The 18457-nt window shown below is 40.6% G+C and overlaps 1 long non-coding RNA gene across 8 annotated transcripts in view; it reads left to right on the plus strand.

Annotated features, from left to right (window-relative positions):
- LOC122789180 overlaps positions 1 to 18457 on the plus strand; it is a 584349-nt gene that overhangs the window by 488362 nt on the left and 77530 nt on the right. The window contains exon 1 of one of the 8 annotated variants that reach the window (XR_006362781.1): positions 13243 to 13945. The exons of 5 other annotated variants lie outside the window; for them this stretch is intronic. This is a non-coding gene — a long non-coding RNA (uncharacterized LOC122789180). 2 more of the 8 variants (XR_006362778.1, XR_006362784.1) reach the window with 2 other exon arrangements.

Here is an 18457-nt window from a genome sequence, read left to right on the forward strand (position 1 = left end):
ACACCCCAACATTTGCAGTCTACCCAAGGAAAAACTCTTTGGAGTCTGCTTGGGGTATAATAATAACTATGCAAATACTTTCAAAGATCCTAACTCTTCTAAACATTGTTGCATTATTGGGAGCCATACATACATCCTCCCATTGTTTCTTTGTGAATTGCTTATCCAGTTTTTATTCCTAATCCTTTCTAACCTCCTCTGATTGATTCCTGTAGTTATCATGCAATATTTTATATGCCCTACTAACTATCCCTTTTTAACAGCAGCTTCTCTTCTAGAATCTACTAAAAAACTCTTGTCAGTGCTAGTCTTTCACTTAGGATCCCCCTGTTCCTTTCTCATTGTTTATTCTCTGATATCAATCCCTGATAGGGAAGGCAATATCTAGCCTGTAGTCCAAATGAATTCTTGGCCTCTTCCCATTCTATTACTTTTCCTTCTCTGATTATTTGCTCCTAATACATTGGCTCTTTTGCCAGTTTTCTCCAGTAAATTCCAGTCCCCCTTGCCTAATTTCCTGTACCTCTAATTGCAGTCATTCCTATTGGCAGAATCTCTTTTGTCCATTCCTCTATAGGCTTAATTCTTAGAATACTTTCTTCTACTTTATGAATATAAGGTTTAATTTGAAGATTGATAAAGAACTATAGTGTTCATAGGCATTTACTAGGCTAATGACCACAAGGGCCTTTTTAAGCCTAGCCATGCATTCCAAATCTCTGGCAAGTTCTTATACCATTGATAAGTATAAACAGGGGCTTGGGAGATGAACCATTTACAGGCTTGTCCATTAGAAGATAGGTGCCAAACCAAGGATTAATTTCCTGTTCCCCAACCAGTTGTCCAAGTTACACTTGAATTGGGTTAGGGAGGAACTCTGCTTGACATGGATGGCGAGCCTGTTCCAGAGAATGGGGTGATCTCTAGGATACATACCTGTCTCTCCAGCAGATCCTATTTATATCACAGGCAAAATTTAAGTCTTTAGAACAGGTAATTCTTCTTCTATTTGCTTTGCAGATATGCAGGACATCCGTCAAAGTGGGGTCTGACAATGCCTTGTATGCCAGGCATAGATCTCCCCTCAACAGCCTGTAGGAGACATATAATACAGGGATAGGGCCTTGAGGTAGTCTGCATAGGACATGTTATTTATGCCCTGTATTTATTTTAGTGAGGAACCTCTGTTGACATTCCGGTTGTTGAATATGCCTGGTTGGATTCATACCAAAGGGGACCTTGCTCTCAATGATAGGTCTTATGAATGCCTAATACAGTGGAACAATGACTTCCTTGGACCTAGATGCCAAGGCTCTTGCTGTCCCCATAGTGCCTTTTTTAGGCAAGGCTCAAAGGACAAACCAACCACCGTAACCAGCACAGGTAACCAAAAACTAAGGGTAATGCTACTTCAATGCCAGAAGTCTCAACCTCAAAATGCACACACTCGAGGCTCTCCTCAGCATGGAGAAAATCAATGTTTGTGCAGTGACGGAAACCTGGTTCAAGGCTCAAGAGAGCACCCCAGCACTGCCAGGTTACAATTCATATCATACCTTCTGACCTCAGTTACCGGATCGCAGTACAAAGGGCGGAGGTGTATCCATATTCATCAAGGATACCCATATCTCCAGGTTAGTAGCGCAACATGATGCCCCAGACATCATCCATGCGCAACTATCAGCAGGCAAAATGACATTTCAAGTCATAGCCGGTTATAGATCGTCCACCAGGTCCCAAGATGCTCACTCTGCATTCCTTGAGACATTGGAAAATATAAAGGTCCTACCCAACACCATAATCTTGGGTGTTTACAACTACCCTGGTATAGACTGGGCGAACTACCAATGTTCCAACTCCTATGCTCAGCGATTCATAGAATTTATAAATTCAAATGCCCTTGAACAACTAGTATGTTCCCCCACTAGAGGGGACAACATATTGGATTTAATCATCGCAAATATGGGCGCCCATTGTACCACACCCGTTATCACTCCCTCCTTGGTCAGATCCGACCACAAACTGATAACCCTGGACATCCTCACCCCTCCACCTCCCCCAGTCAAAGTACCCATAGTCAGAAACCTTTCCAAAGCAAACTTCAAACTACATGCATCCGAAGTAGAAAGCTTCACTATTCCCTTGCAGAAGGATAATGATATCCAGGATGTGGAATCCTACACCAAGGCACTCTGTATGCATCTTCAGGATTGCATGGACCGTGCTGTCCCAAATAAAACCAAGACTCCTTCCTCAAGCAAGAAGAAACCAGTCTGGTGGACCCCGGCCATAAGCAAACTTTACAATAAAAGGGGGAGACTTATACAAAGAAAGGCCAAATCTCAAGTAGAAAAATCATCCCTGATCAGCATTAGCAAGAAATTGAGGGCCCTCATCAAGTCAACCAAAGCTAATTTTGAAAAGAAAGGTGCCAAGGATGCCAAGGATAACCATAAGGCCTTCTATGGCTACGTCAAAAACCTAAATGGCAACGCTCAGGTCTGTTCTGAGCTAGTACAAAATGGAACAAAATACACTGACCCTTCTGACATTGCCAACATCTTCGCTGACAGGTTCAGTGCAAATCCCCCCCACCACCACCACCTACAGGGCCTATTACCATTCCAGGGGATTGTGTAAGTCCAATTATTACTGATACATTGGTTAACAAGGCTCTATCTAAAGCTAAAAACACTGCCTCCATGGGACCAGATGGTGTCCAAGGCTGTGTCATACGCAAGCTCCAAAAGGAATTAACCCCGCATCTTAATACCCTGTTCAGTCTCAGCCTCTCCACAGGATATGTGCCCATAGAATGGCGCACGGCAACAGTGGTCCTGCTACACAAGGGTGGGGCCACAACTGACCCTGGGAACTACCGACCAATAAACCTGACCAGTCTGATCTGTAAGGCTATGGAGCGAATCATTATGGTACTCATAAATGGAGAGATTGGGAACCTCCAGTCGCTGGACCCCACACAGTTCGGCTTCATCAAGGGCAGAGCATGCCTCCTGAACCTGGTGGATTTCTTTGAGACAGTTACTCAGGCCATAGATAAGGGAAAGGAGGTACACACTGCTTACCTTGACCTTGCTAAAGCATTTGACACCATTCCCCATTCAGGCATCATTGATAAGCTCACCAGCCTGGGCATAAACCCTTACGTCACAAAATGGATCGCAAATTGGCTCTCAGACAGATCCCATAAAGTAAGAGTAGTGGGATTGATGTCCGAATCCAGACCAGTAACGAGTGGTGTGCCTCAGGGCTCTGTCCTGGGGCCCCTCCTGTTTGGCATATACTTCTCAGAAGTACAGGCAAGCACAGAAGGGCTGTAGCTGACTAAGTTTGCGGACGACTGCAAACTGGGTGCTATAATAGAGTCTCCGGCCGACATGGAGATCCTCCAGAAGGGCTTAAACGAGACTGATGCATGGTGTCAAAGCCATGGTCTCAAGCTAAATGCAAAAAAATGCGTAGTAATCCCCTTTGGAAAAAACAGAGTACCCACAAACTACAACATAGGAGGTAATCCCCTGAAATCTGAAGAAGAAATAAGGGATCTAGGGACCCAAGTAGATAGTTCACTTTCTTTTGATAACCATGTTGCCAAAGTGGTTAGAAAATCCTTCTATGTGACCCATCTGATCATGAAAGGGTTCGCATCAAGATCTAAGGATGTAATGGTGCCCCTCTACTCTTCCCTCATCAGACCCATTATTGAGTACAATGCACCAATTGGAATGTACCTGGCTAGACATCTCCAGCAGCTGGAGAGACCACAGAGGTACCTAATCAAGAGGATTACTGGCCTCAAACAGTTTCCCTATGCAGCACGATTGAAAATGCTAAGACTGTTGTCTGTTGCATATCGCCTTCTCAGAGGTGATCTCTGTCTAACGTACAGAGCCATGTCCAACCCAGAATTGTTGAACATGCTCCATCTTAGCAAAACCAAATCTACTCGAGCTACACCATCTAGGGATATAAAATCAACACAACAATGAATAGAACATGCTGGAGGGATAGATTCCCTTTGCAGAGACATCCCTTACTATGGAACAGGGTCCCGATCTACATAAGACAGAGCCCCTCACTATCACTCTTCAAGAGGAACCTTGATGAGTGGATGGGTAACAGAAAGTTCACACTGGGAATCACACCAACAGCACTACTAGATAGGGGCCAAGGGTACTAGCTGCTAGTACAAGGGTCTAGGGAACTACTAAAGGGGCGGTGAATACCGTACAATGTGGCTGGGCTAATATATGCCTTCGGGCAGATAGCCCAGTACCAACCTATGAACCTAAGAACCTATACCTTTATTTATTAGTTGCACAACTTAGAATGATTTCCTCACTGCTGTAGACACATGATGGTCAAAGGCTAGGTTGATGTGTGTGTCTCCAATTCCCTGACTACCAGGTCATCTCTTAGGGGTGTGTTGTCAGTATGATAGTTACCAGGGGTGGATGACTTCCCAAAGATACTGTTATGTATTCATTTGCTTCTTTTGCTTAAATGGATTTATGATCGGTTGCTAATAAATACATTTATTTGAAATAACTATGGAATAGTCAGTCTCAGACAGTATAAAAATAAATATTAGCCAAAAAAATGGTTACTGTTATTTTTTTTTTAATTTCTCCAAGTCTTTTGGGTTTCTAATAACATGACGGGAATGGACCGCATTCCTAAGTCCAAGTATGATTAAAGTTCATGAAATTAGTATTGTTTCAATCTTTCATGTCAGCCAGAAGTGCTCTTTGCAGCACCCACAATGTGCCCAGTAATGACTCCTCCTGCAATTCGTACAGAGTTATTTGTATTGGTAACATATCTAAATACGATTGTAGATTCTTTTTTGAGACCCGTTGCTCATACTACTGGACCTGTGTGGGTATATTTCTTCCACATTGCTGTTGTTTCTGCCTGCAGATCCTGATATTTTATGACTTTGTCTCTCTCTCTCTACACAAGACACTGTAGTCACTGGGTGTAATGATTTTAGTGATCAATGCTACTTTTGTCTTCTTTTCATGGACCACTATATCTGGTTTTCTCGCATCTCTGTTTTGAACTGTTGGTAATGGGTAATCCCATATGATGTAGACTTCATCATTTTCTTTCATGCTTTGTGGCTCATGTTTCCAGTGTTTTTCAGCCACTTCAGTATCATAATGCTTGCACAATCCTCAGTGCAACAGTCTTGCCACATTATTATGCCTTTCAGTATACAGTCCTTTTGCCATTAATATATCACAACCAGCAACATGGTGTGCAGCTGTTTCCAATTCTGTTTTACAAAACCTACATTTGTCTGTTTCTCCCACATGTTCGATGGACTTTATAAACCAATGTGTACATAGCCCACTGTCTTGGGCTGCCAATATTAACCTTTCATCCTTTGGTTTGAATTCACCTCACCTTAACCATTATTGGTTCAATCCTGATCAACAGGAGGTTCTTTCAGGAGTTTTCTATACTTGCAACTATATTTATGCATTCTTATCTGATCCTTCGCCTTCTATTCTTTCTTTTGTTTTTTAGCACATTCAGTTGCTGCCTGATTTTTATCTACTTCTAGTTTGATTTCCATTCCCGCTTGACTCCGATATGCTTATGCTAGACTAAGCAGGGAAGTCATCTTAGATTTATTCTCGTGTTTCAAAACTTTCACTCTGTTTGGTTCTTATGAGGTCAGCAGATATGTGTGTGCAGTCCCACAATTGCAGATCTATACATGTAATCAATTTCAAGGAGGCCCATACCTCCTTTAGAACGGGGAATATATAATCTTGGTATACACTGATTTTTATAAATCATTTGATGAGCATGAAGCATCCTTTTTGTTTTCCTGTCTAATCTGTCCAAGACCTTTTGGGGCCAATCAATCACTCCAAAACTGTAAGTTAGGACAGGAAGAGCAAACTGGTTTATAGCTTGAATTTTATTCCTAGATGTCAACGCTGTTTTCAAAATTAATTTGTCTTCTAAAATATTCCTTACTAAGTTTTATTCACATTTGTTCATGTTTTATTGTTGATTCTTCATCAATTCCCAGATATTTATACACTCCCTTTTGCTCAAGCTCTTATATATCACATTTGTGCCCCAAACTGATTTCTTGATGCTGCAGCTTTCCTGCTTTAAAGGTTGCTTTTGCACATTTATCAAGACCAAATGACATCCTTACATCGTCTGAAAGTTTTGACTGTTTGCATTTGTGCTTTAAGTTCCTCACCTGATGAGCTGTACAGTTTTAAATCGACAAGGAGAAGATAAGAAGTCTTTACACTTTGTTGTTTTCTAGGAGCCAAATTATAGCCATGGCTTAATCTGTTAAGTAGACAGTGTGACGACTGGGGAGAGATGGGCGAAGGCTGCCAGCCTAGTCAAATTGAATTTAATATATAATTCTATCAACTGTATAAATAAATGTAAAATACAGGCTTGTGTTTTTAAATGTAAGAAAATGCTGTGAAATGTGGAACTGCAAAATATGTGACAACATTGCACTCTACTGGCCCAGTGAAGCATGTTGCATCCTTTCATGTTAGAATTCCGCCCGAGGGCGGCTAGATAAAGATTTCATGCCCATTGTTTTAAGGCTAAAGTTTATGACCAGAATTTAGATGTGGAAGGTGCTTTTATTGCTTTAGTTTCTGTTAGCATATACATGTGAAATGTCTTTTATCGTTGTAAGTTTCTGAGGAGATGTTAGATTGCTAAATAATGCAGTTTGTGGCCTGAGAACTCAGACCAGGTGTTAAGATGATGCAATATGAATACTGGGAAAACCTAAGTGTCAAAAATAATGTAATTTTGGGAGGGCCTTAGAGACATGTTTGTTAGTAATGTTTAAATACTATTTCTCACAAGGAGACCAGGAGCATTTTGATCTTGGACATCTAACTTACCAGCACTGCCTATGCTCTTTATGTATGCAAGTAGGATTGTAGCACTGTGTTTTCTCTAAGATTAGCTAAAGATTAGAAGGTTAGATTAAGTATTTTTCTGTGTAATCAGATCTTTCCTACGATATTATTTTAAGTTTCTGTGTGATCTGTGAACTCTTAGATATCTCTGTGGTGTAGTAGATTTGTCATGTATTTTAATTATTTATTATTAAATATTTTTAAAACCTTCTACCTGTGGCTGCTTTGTGTAGAGATGAAGTATGCTTTAGAGTACATTATATATTTATAGAGTTTACTGTCTAAGCCCTTCCAATAAGCCTTAGACTGTGTAGTCACATTACCATTGGATATTAATATTGCACAGTAATAATTGGGCACCCTTTTAAGGGCCTTTTAGTAGCTGATATTATTAACTGGGTTGTGGCAGTAATTACTATTGTATAGTATGGGTAAAGGGGCACAGCTGGTGAATCTGTGTTAGCCTTTCCCAAGAGTGTCTGTGAAGTTGTATAAATACTTATATCAAAGTGTGTGTGCGTGTGTTGTGTCAGCTACTTGGGCAGGGACACGAAGCACTGGTTGGACAGAGAGGGTACTGGAGGTTTTAGCTTGCCCAGTTAGGCTGGGACCTGGACCCTATAGCTGTGTCAGTGGGGAGTCTTATTGGGGACCTGGTGAGCAAGGGAGCAACCAGCCCCAGATTGATTGTGATCTCTGTGTGAACTTAAGGGAAATTGTACTTTATTGTGTGTATTAGTTATCCTTTCCTCCTCTAGGAGACAACCTCCCTGGTGTTAGTGGTGAGGATTGAGGCTCCTTGATTGTTGGGCCAGGGCACAGTCATCACAGACAGTTTAATGGCAAGACAGAATAGCAGCGGTGACAGGGAGTCACCTTACTCCCTTACTATGGTATGAGGAGGACACTTCTGATCACCAAGACCCGTGACAGAATCAGAATGTTTCCAGTTCAACAGAATGGCAGATAGATGCTTGTTGCTGTCACGAGTAGAAGCAAAATAGTCCCTGAGAAGTGAGACATGATGCCTGTGTGTGGGTTGAATGGTGGGATACAGAGGTTGATAGAAAAATGATTAACTTGGCTTAAATAGGAGAAAGTTTGACTCATAAATGTACTGTAGGAGTTATTACAGTCACATGTAAAAAAAAAAAAAAAAAAAAACAAGTGGGGCAAGCAGAAACTTAAAGACAGAAAATGGTTGGACTGGATTGGGGAGGAGTTTTGGGAAAGTGTATTATAGAAAGAAAAACAGACGGTGGGGGGTTGCATGTTCTGTCTGTGTCCATGTAGGTTTCCTTAAGGCATTCTCTTTTCTCCCATTTGCCAAAACACGATGATTAGTAACTCCTCTGAATTATTCCTGCTTGTAAACTTTACTGTTTCCCTTAAGAAATGGGATATAACTGGAAAATATCTGCATGCCCTGATCCCCTTACCCTGTTTAACAAATAAAAATACATGTTCAGGAATAGTTGTAAGTGGGGTGGGATATGAGCAGTATTATTAATAAAGAGAGGCCTAAGATTACTACTACTATTATTGTTTGGCATTCTGAAGTTCAGCAGTCATATGTGACTTCGTTTTAGCACACTGTCTAAAAATGTATGAAAATTAACAAGTGCAGGAGGTGATTGGAAGCCAATGGAGGAAGAAAGAGATACTATAAGAGAAGGTGTAATGGAGTTTAGGGAAAAATGCCAGGTTGTTCCACTAAAAAAAAACACAAAAGACACTGGGATGGAGCACACCCATACGACGCAAAAGGTTTTATTGGCTGGGAATAGGTTTGGTTTTACAGTTATTCGAGCTGGCATGAACTCTTCATCATAATTTATTAACTTACTGATGTTACATACTATGCACTTTCGGCTAGAAAGGGAAGTGCTTCATTTTTATTTCCAACTGGGTAAAGAAAAAAGAAAAGAAACTTAAAAAAAAAAATGATAGGGTGGAAAAGAATGTGCAGGCAGAATGTTTCATACCGCAGAGACAGACACTGTGTGTGTGTGTGTGTGTGTGTGTGTGTGTGTGTGAGACAGACTGTGAGCCTGGCTGAAACTGTAAAAAAACCAGGTTATGCCTTGCTATAAAAATTAGTCTGGCATGCTATATTATAATCCGTGTTCGTTTAGCACAAAAGATAACATTCCGAGAGACTGCTCTGACATGTAATTGGACAATAAATCACAATACGAGAGAGGTGTAAGGAGATACGTTAAAACTAGAAGAGGAAAAATATGAAGTTGTAATTTATTAGTCTGTCTAAACAATACATCTTTGAGAAATATAAGATTTGGTTAACAGAAAATATAAATTAGCAATAATGTCCATTTCACTGTGATGAGAAAGACAGGGACTACCAAGAGACTAAGATATAGGGTTAGAATATATCAATATTGTGTGTAATTAATGTACTACGCTGGATGTGGTTTAGACAGAGATAAGAGTGAGAGGAAAAAAAATGTTTTATGTCCATCTAAGATTCTGACAGATACCCGTGAAGAACAGCAGTACTTGACAGTTTATTATTTCTCTCTGTTTACTGGGAAAGTCTGACTTTGGTTTCTCCCACTTTCAGCAGAGGCCAGGGGAGATAAGTTCTACAGAGAAAAATAAATGTAAGGTGATTGTTTATATTAAGAAACACCATTGTACTTCGTACAGGTGTGGGTGGTGCTGATTTGAGTGTCATCCCAGTGGGGCTGTCAGTTAAAGTGCTTGACACTTTTTTATTGTTATTCTAATTATTTACTTCTTGAAACATTAAAATATTTAAGAAGGTTAAACTATAAAAAAATGGGAACTCTGATGGACATTACTAACTTAAAGTATGTGAAAGACAGCCATGCTCATCCAGCAAGGGAGCTGCCAGCCACTGCTTTACACAGTTTTAATTGCCTTGCAGTCTTCGGGGTGTGTGGGGGGCATTACCCCCCCATGGATGTTAGGTTGTTTAGTATGTTTTTTGTTTAATCTCATCTTCAGTTGATTTGCATGAACATTCATTACTTGAAAAATAAGATGTCTGACATTATAAGGTCTGCCTACTTCAAACAAAGGGCAGTGCTTGAAACAGCGCACCCTGGTGTGTTTTAATATACACAGTTGTCTAAGTACAGTACATGACAGAAAAAATATAATAAAGTCAATACAGTTGTTGTGTCTTTCGGCTTAGGGGTCGCCACAGCAGAACTCCGGTCCGCTAATGTATGGTAGTGGATTTTTACGTGCCGAGTTACCAGCTCTGACGCACAACCTTCAACGAAGGCACGCCCATTCACGCATGCCTCCACACAGAAGACGCTCTAGCTGAGAATCGAATGGGACAACGTCTTGCTGTGAGGCGACAACACTACTGCAGCACCACTACCGCGGGTAATAAAGTCAATACAGTGAATTATATAATATTGCATTACATAGGATGATGCAGAGCACTTTCTATACACCATTTGGGTTATTGAAACATGAGGCAGTTGACTATAGAATGATTTGACATTTAAGAGTAGCTAACTTGTCTTGAGAGGTTTTTAGTTAACATATGTAAAGATGGGATAGCACAGGAAGCAAACGAATTATACTGGAGAATGTATTCATAGAAAGAATTCTAATATAATACTATATATGTAGAGGGTGGGACAGATAGAAGGGAAAAAGCAAGTATATAGGTAATAATGTCTGACAGGGCGTGTGTTAATCTGTAATTAATGCCCACCCATGGGGTGTTACACCCCTGGAAGGGAGTTAATTACACATTAACACACACCCCCTGGAGGGCATTGTTCTGCTAATGGGCTCTCTGTAAAATTGTTGTGTTTTACTTATGTATTTTTTATTACTATATTATTTTTTTTATAAATTGTTGATGTAAAATAGTTCCTCCTCCTAATGTTTCAGAGTTGCTGTAGTATATGTAAATGGTGTTAGAGGAAGCATTTTACATCCAAAATATATCATTAAAAATATATCTAGATATTTGCCTTATTTTTTGGTCCCCTATTATTAAAATGTGTGGTTTCTTGCCAGTCTTTGGGAATTTGTCACTAAATAACGACATACATTTGACTTTCAGACTTTATTTCCTTCAGAAAAATTCATGTTAACACAAATCCTGTTATTTGTCTTAACTTTGTAATTTTTATGAGTATGACATTTAAAATCCATTCCTGTTTTTGAGTGTTTGTTCTCTATTTATTTCAGGCTATCCAGATTTCTTAAGCTAAAAGGTCGAGAGGTACGCATACCTCTTATCTGCTGTTGCCAGTGATCCATCATCTCACTATCTCTCCTCTCTCTCACACACACACACTTGCACTTCAGAAAAAAATGTGTCCTAACACAAGTCCTATTATTGAAGGAACTTTGTGATTTTTTTTTAGGAATATGCTTCTGTTTTGAGCCTTTATTCCACCTTTATTTTAGGTTTTTAGCCAGTTAACTTGATCTAAGAGGTGAGATGTATGTAAACCTCCTCAATGTTGCTGTTGCCTGATTACTTTCACTCTGTCTCACTCATACACACCTCACTTTCATGCATGCATTCACACACAGATAGAAACATAAACATGCACACACTTTTTTCTGTTATACTTAGTTTTTAGCAAAAGCGCTGCTTAGCAAGTGTAAAATAACAGCTCGATCGATCTCGCTTTCACTCATATGCATGCATACACACACACGCAGACATAAACACGCACACTTTTTTATTTTATTAATATATTTTACACTTGCTAAACAGCAGAAGCACTGCTTAGCGAGCATAAAATAATGGTGTCCGTTAGTTTTTTTCAGTCCTAACTGCACGGCAGACTGATATGCTGCCGTGAAGTTGTGAACTCACTTTTCACCGGGCATTACTTGTACATTAATACCCAGTCAGGGTGCTGATATACAGTTTGTCCATTCTCTAAGAAAGAAAGAATTGTTATCAGTGGATACCCGGAAGAGACATTCTTATATAGGGGAGAAGAAATGGGTTGTAAGCTGGCGCAGAATGCATGTAAAAGCATGATAGAAAGTAGTAGAGACCCATTTTTCAGTATTAGTATATTGTAATTATATTAGTGTAAAAGAAAGAAAGTATGTGTGTGTTAAGAGTATAGATAGAGTGTAATTAGATGGATGAGTGGGGGTGAGTTCTGTTATACATGTATCCATGGATTTCAAGACATCTTTAACAGTGGCCATGTGTCTTCTTAAATTGGACAAAAACTTGGCTATAGTGTCCATGAAAACGAGTTTGTAGTTTTCTAAACCAGCAAAAATTGTGATGGTGTTCATGTCCTATCATACCTCTCAACTGTCCAGATTTTCACTCCATAAAATTTGTGGTTTTCTGTCAAATCACTGGGATGATCTGAGAATTGACATTACTAAATAATGACATACATGTGATGTTCCCATTAAAATCCTTCAGAAAAATGCATGTTAACACAAACCTTGTTACTCTAGACACTTTCTAAGTTTATAACAGCACTATTTAAAATCTGTCCCTTTTATGGGCCTTTGTCACCTCATTTTCTTGGTCTTTGTCCAGATTTCTTGCACCAAGAGGTTGAGAGGCATGTGCTCTGCTACATACAGCATCACACACACCATTCCACGTTTTCTGAGGCATACCATCGCTCAGTCACACCAGGTCCTGAGGTACCCAGGAGGCACAGTAACTCAGCGCATGCGCGTGTTTTTTTTTTTTTTTTTTTACATGGGAGAGGGTGTAACATATGCGCTGCAGAAGTGAGGTTAGGCAGCTGGTAGCAGCAGGCAACGCAGAGGAAACAAGACAGTTAGCTAAAATATCAGTCTACCCAATGGGGGTAAATCAACTGGATTATAAAACAAGCGTTTCCCGTCTATGCTGGCGTGAATTGAGATGATTTATCCTAATCTTTATAATCGCAGCTACAAAACAGCATTAATAAGTACAAGTTTACTTCGTAATTTGGGCGATAGTGTAGTCTACTGGCTCACCAGATGCGCAGTAGCAAGCATTACATTATCACCGTAATTTGTATATCACATAGTGCTGAAGTTGTGTTACGCAGATCCAATTTCCATTAAATTCCATAAACTGTGCAAAAGACTGAAATATGTGTACGTCACACAGGCAGTGCAAGCAGTGTTGGCTACCCTTTATTTAATTTATTGGGGGGGGGGGAGCGCTGCACATATGAATAGCAAAGTTTGACGTATCAAAAACAACCACAACCGGTGTGCGAAGCTGTAACTCGGCTTCCATTCGTTTTTGAATACGGATAACGGTGCTAAAAAAAAATAAATAAGTCAATGTGCAGTGTTGATTGAGCACACCTTCAAGGTAGGCAGTGAAGCAACAAATCCCGCCTACTATCCACAATGGCACACCCGTAAATGCTCTCAATTAAAGGGTGCTCACTTTCAGCTACAGTGTAAAAATAAGTCACACTTAATGTTGATCGTGATTGATTTTGAGTGGGATGCCTTTTTAGTTTTATTTATCGGCATATGTTAATCGTGTATGATTTATTTCCAGTCCCAGAACTATTCTGGTCACGGCCCGGACCGAGACGTAAGCAAATAACCGATCACACGTACTGAAAGAGAAATTAAGGAGAACAAATAGGTAGAAAGAGCCTTACTGATAAGATACAACGGCATTGTATCAATGTGGTCACTCAGTTCCAACATACATCAGTGTTTGCAGTATTAAACATACTTAAAAAAAGAATCCGTATTTATTTCTGAGAATGGCATTAACTTTGGTAGCGTACATGCGATCTGAATTTAGAACTGTCCCGTACAGTTACAGCATACGCCTCGCCAGCCGATGTTCAAATAATGCACCGGCGAGGTGGTGACTCTTGTCATGGATCTGCTTATTATGTTCAAAGCATAAGTGGAAAATTTAATTCCTTAGTCGTAAAAAAATATGGGTGTCTAACTTATGGGGACAAAAAATAATGTATTTAGCCAAGAACTGTTTTTGCAACGACTATTAACATTCAACGGTCAAATCTTCAAATTGGGTAAGTTAGCGTGCTTGCTTACTTCCCTTGACTGAAAGCTCTGGGTAATGGGCATTGGTGGCGTCATTGCAATGAAGAGGAGGGGGCGGAGATAAGGGCATAGTTGTTTATGCTATACTTTTAATTGCACTGAAGGATCTTCCTTTCTCTTGTAGTAGCTTTGTGTAACGTTTGCTGCATCTTTGTTTAAAAAAAAAACATCTATAAGTCTGCCTGAGATTCTGGCTACCACATCATACTTGTGTAAGGACTTTCACGCATTTTTTTAACTTAATGTGGGAAGAAATTTCTTTAGGTATAAGTCTGTAAAAACGCGTAAGTGATTCTACCCAATTTAAATATATTGGTTACTATTTTATGTCTTGTTGTCTTTATAAATGTATAGCTGTTACTAGACAGTACAGTGGTATACACGTAATGTAAATTTTAGATGTTCGAATGTATTCACTGTTGTAGTCCTTACTTTTGGGATTTCCTGCTGTGGAAGCCATTGGCTGGCCCCACTACCAGGGTATTTTCCTCTCCTGTCTTCCTGAAGCAAGCACTTGCCCTGTCCAGTGTCACTACGTTTGGGTGTAAAGGGAGTTGGCCGCTGCTATGACCACAGTACTTTCTTGCCCCAGCAAATAGAGTCCCCCCCCTAGTTTGTCCTTGATGTCCGGGGTCTGGGACCCTGGATTCCAGAATAAGTGTGAAGGAGGAAGGGCCACCCTGACTGATAAGGTGAATGTCCTAGCCTATCCGAGGGGGGGGGGGGGGTACTGCAACATTGACTACACTTGGGTATCTATATTTATGGTAAGTGTACACAACTGTACTATGTTCTTCATGTTTCATTGTTGCAGTCCTGACTTGAGGGATTATTCCCAAAGCTGAAAGCAGGGTGGGTGGAAGGATTAAGGAGAGGCATTGTTGCAGTCCTGACTTGAGGGATTATTCCCAAAGCTGAAAGCAGGGTGGGTGGAAGGATTAAGGAGAGGCAAGGATACCCTGCAAAATATCAGTGGCAAACCCTGCTCTGAACTTGGAAAACGTAGGAAGATGGTAATGTTTGATGAAGGTATGCACAGAGGACCAAGTAGCTGCTTCCAAAATGTTCTTATTGGCTACTTCTTTAAGAAGGGCAGTAAAGGTAGCAGTAGCCCTAGTGGAATGTGTTCTCACAGCATCAGGGGTCTTCTTACCATGATGGCTGTAGCTAAAGGAGATACAGTGGGAGAGCCATTTGGAAATAGTTTTTTTAGAAACTGGTCTTCCCTCAGAGTTACTGGCAAAAGCTACAAAAAGTTGGCCTAACTTCCTGACATTCTTGTTTCTGTCCAAGTAGTAATGCAGTTGCCTATGCACATTCAAAGAATGAAGGATCCTTTCTCCCTTATTTTGAGGGTTAAGAATTAATGTAGGCAAGTATATGGTCTGGTTTAAAGAAATCTCTGTCTGGGCATAAAAAAAGAGTTGGTCCAAAGAGATGCTCTGTGTGGGCGGAAAAAGATGTAAAGCTCCACATATAAGGGCCTGAAGCTGTGACACCCTTCTGGTTGAGGTAATGACTTGTAGGAAGGCCGTCTTCCAGGTGAGGAATTTTGTATTAATGGAAGCTGCTTGTTTGAGGGGTGAGCTTCTCCAAAATGACATTGAAGTCCCATGGAAGAACAGGAGGTTATCTGGGAGACCTAATGTGGATAGCTCCTCTCAGTAGCTGTTTCATGAGGGGATTAAATAGCTAAAGCATAGATTTTTATAGAGGAGTAGGAGAGACCTTTATCAAAATGGCTAGACAAGTATGGTAGGATCAAAGGGATCTGACCTTGACAGGGGTTGTTGGCACCAAATAATGAATCTTTTCCATGTAACAGAGTAAGACTTCCTAGTGCTAGGTCTCCTGGGTTATTTTAGAATGTCCAGGACCTGTATGTCATGGAGCAGCTCCCTCCATGGGATCAGGGTGTCATCCAAGCTGTTAATTTGAGTGTGGGCAGGTTGGGGTGTAAGATTGTGCCCCAGTTCTGTGCTAACAAGCCCACTTTTTGTGGCAGCAGACATGGCTCCCTTTTGGTTAGACTGAGCAATAGAGGGAACCAGTGCTGCCTTGGCCAGTCTGAGGCTGTTGGAATTACCCTTGGCTTCTCTTCCATTACTTTCAGCAGTACACTGGGTAGCAGTGGTACAGGGGGGGGGGGGTGCATAGAGGAATAGGCTTGTTCAAGGAAAGGAAAAGTTATCTGTCTTCTAGGCTGGCCTCATTTTATACCTGGAGCAAAACATTTCCAAGAGTGCATTTTCTTTGGTGGCAAAAAGGGCTATCTGTGGCACACCCCATTCTTCAGCTGTTGCTGAGAAAAACTTACCTATGCCGTTGCCACTCATGGGGGACTGATAGGCTCCTGCTGAGGTGGTCCGTTAGTTGATTGGTTTCTTTTGGTAGGTAATGTGCCATGAAGTGCAACCCTAGGGAGTTTGCTGTTTCCCAAAGTCCATGGCTAGGCAACAAAGGGGGTATGAGTGGCCCCCCCCTGCTTGTTTATGTACCACATAACTGTGGTAGTGTTTGTCTTCACCAGGAGGACTCCAGGTGTCCTTTTTTTTAAGGCAATCAGCCCTTTTTGGACTACCATCAGTTTTTTAGGTTGATGTGTTTGGTTTTGAATTTGGAGTCTCATCTGCCTTGAGTTTGGAAGTTGTAGTGGGCTCCATAGGTTACTTCTGATGCATCAGTTGTCAGGGTTTGGTCCTGAGGGATGAACCTGAAGGGATGGCCCGGATTGAGGGAACATGCTTGAACCCACTAGGCACTCTTTTCCGAGGCAACAAAGTGGTTTTATTCTGAAAGTGAGAGAATGAGAATGATGGCACCACACATCACTGAAATACCACTGCAGTTTGCTCATATGTAGTCTGGCCAGGGGTCTTTTCTGATAAGGCTGCAAGCCTGCATAACTACAAGCACTGCTGGTGATTTCCTGCTGGGCGAGAAAAGTAAATCTATATTTTTTTGTCTGAGTTGCTTAAACTGATAGATATGCTTTCTGTTTTACCTGCTTCATTTTATTTTCTGTTTTAAGAAATCTGTTTGGGCTGGTGTTTTTGTTCTGTGTGAGAGAGAGACAAATTATTTAGGCTGCACATTTCACGTGTTTGTTTCATTGGTTAAATTGTTTCTTGAGTGAAACTTAAATACACAGTGAATTTCTGGGTCTTTGTCTTTTCTGACAAGACTGTAAGGCTGCATAACTACAAGCACTGCTGGTGATTCCCTGCTAGTTATTTTTCCCACTCACTCTCCCAGTTCTTGGTTTGCTTTTTAAACCTGATTTTAAGCTCCCCTTCCTTACTGTAAATTGAGCTTTATAAACTTTTTCCTTTCTACACTGCTGTTGGTATTTTGAATTATTTATTTACCTTTCCTTGTGCTTATTTTGAAAAAAGGTGCATTCTGCCTCTCCTTGTCTGGCCTACTGATTTACTTGCTGTAAATTCATTATCTAGCTAGCTAGCTGATGGATAAAGTAGTGCATTTTTACACTCTAGCAAACACTTTTCTGTGTTTTTACATCAAGAGGTCAGTGGATTTTCCATCTAGTGGCACAGGGTGGTAGCCTGGTCTGTTTAGGTTGGGGAAATGCGTGAGAATTCTGCATGTAGTTTTATTGGTTGGAGGGCTTATTAATCAGTTTATCTTTTTTAGTGCCTTTATAAATTCTGTACAGTAGAGTGGCTCTTGGCTACTTTCTACAAAGAAAAGTATTTTTACTGAATAGTCAGACTTTTATAAGCTGTTTAAAGTAGACTGCTGTGTCCATATCTTTGTTTGTTTGGGTAGTATTTCACTTTGGACACTCCTTTACTGTGCTTTTACATTAGGAGGACTGGGATTATTCATGTAGTGGCATCTGGTCTATATGAGCTGAGAAGCACACAAAAGAGCTCTAAGATAGTCATTATATTGGCCAGAGGGCTTTGTCAGTTTTCTATATTTCCAGTGCTGGTATAAATTCAGTACATTTGCATGGAGCTGTTTGCTATGCCTTGTACAGACACAAACCTGTGAAAACATTGCTTACTTTCATTACTTTGAAAGTTTACTGTGCTAGTTACCTTATTGTAGCACCTAGGACTGTTGCTGCTCAGAGAGCTTCTGATTTGGCACTGAGCAACATCGCTGGTTAGGTTAGCTGCAGATTGCACCACATAAGCGCACTTCCCTGAACTGATTACAGACACTCTCCACTCCTATCCTTTGAAGTACATATTAGGACCTGCAACCACAGATGGGCACTTTCCTGCTATCTCTGCATCCAGCTTGGTGGACATGGCTATCCTGAGGCAATATAATAATTGCCTTATGTACACTGACAACCACTTAAGTCTCAAACAGACAAATACAGTATGTGAGGGATGTAGTTAGATATTGATATTAAAGGCTAAACTCTCACATACAGACACAAAGAACAGCAAACAGGTTGTCAGCGACTCACACATATCACTCACCACATCACAAAGGACCACATAAGT

Source organism: Protopterus annectens, chromosome 14.part0, assembly GCF_019279795.1.
Source record: "Protopterus annectens isolate FY-2018-M chromosome 14.part0, PAN1.0, whole genome shotgun sequence".
NCBI lineage: Eukaryota > Metazoa > Chordata > Ceratodontiformes > Protopteridae > Protopterus > Protopterus annectens.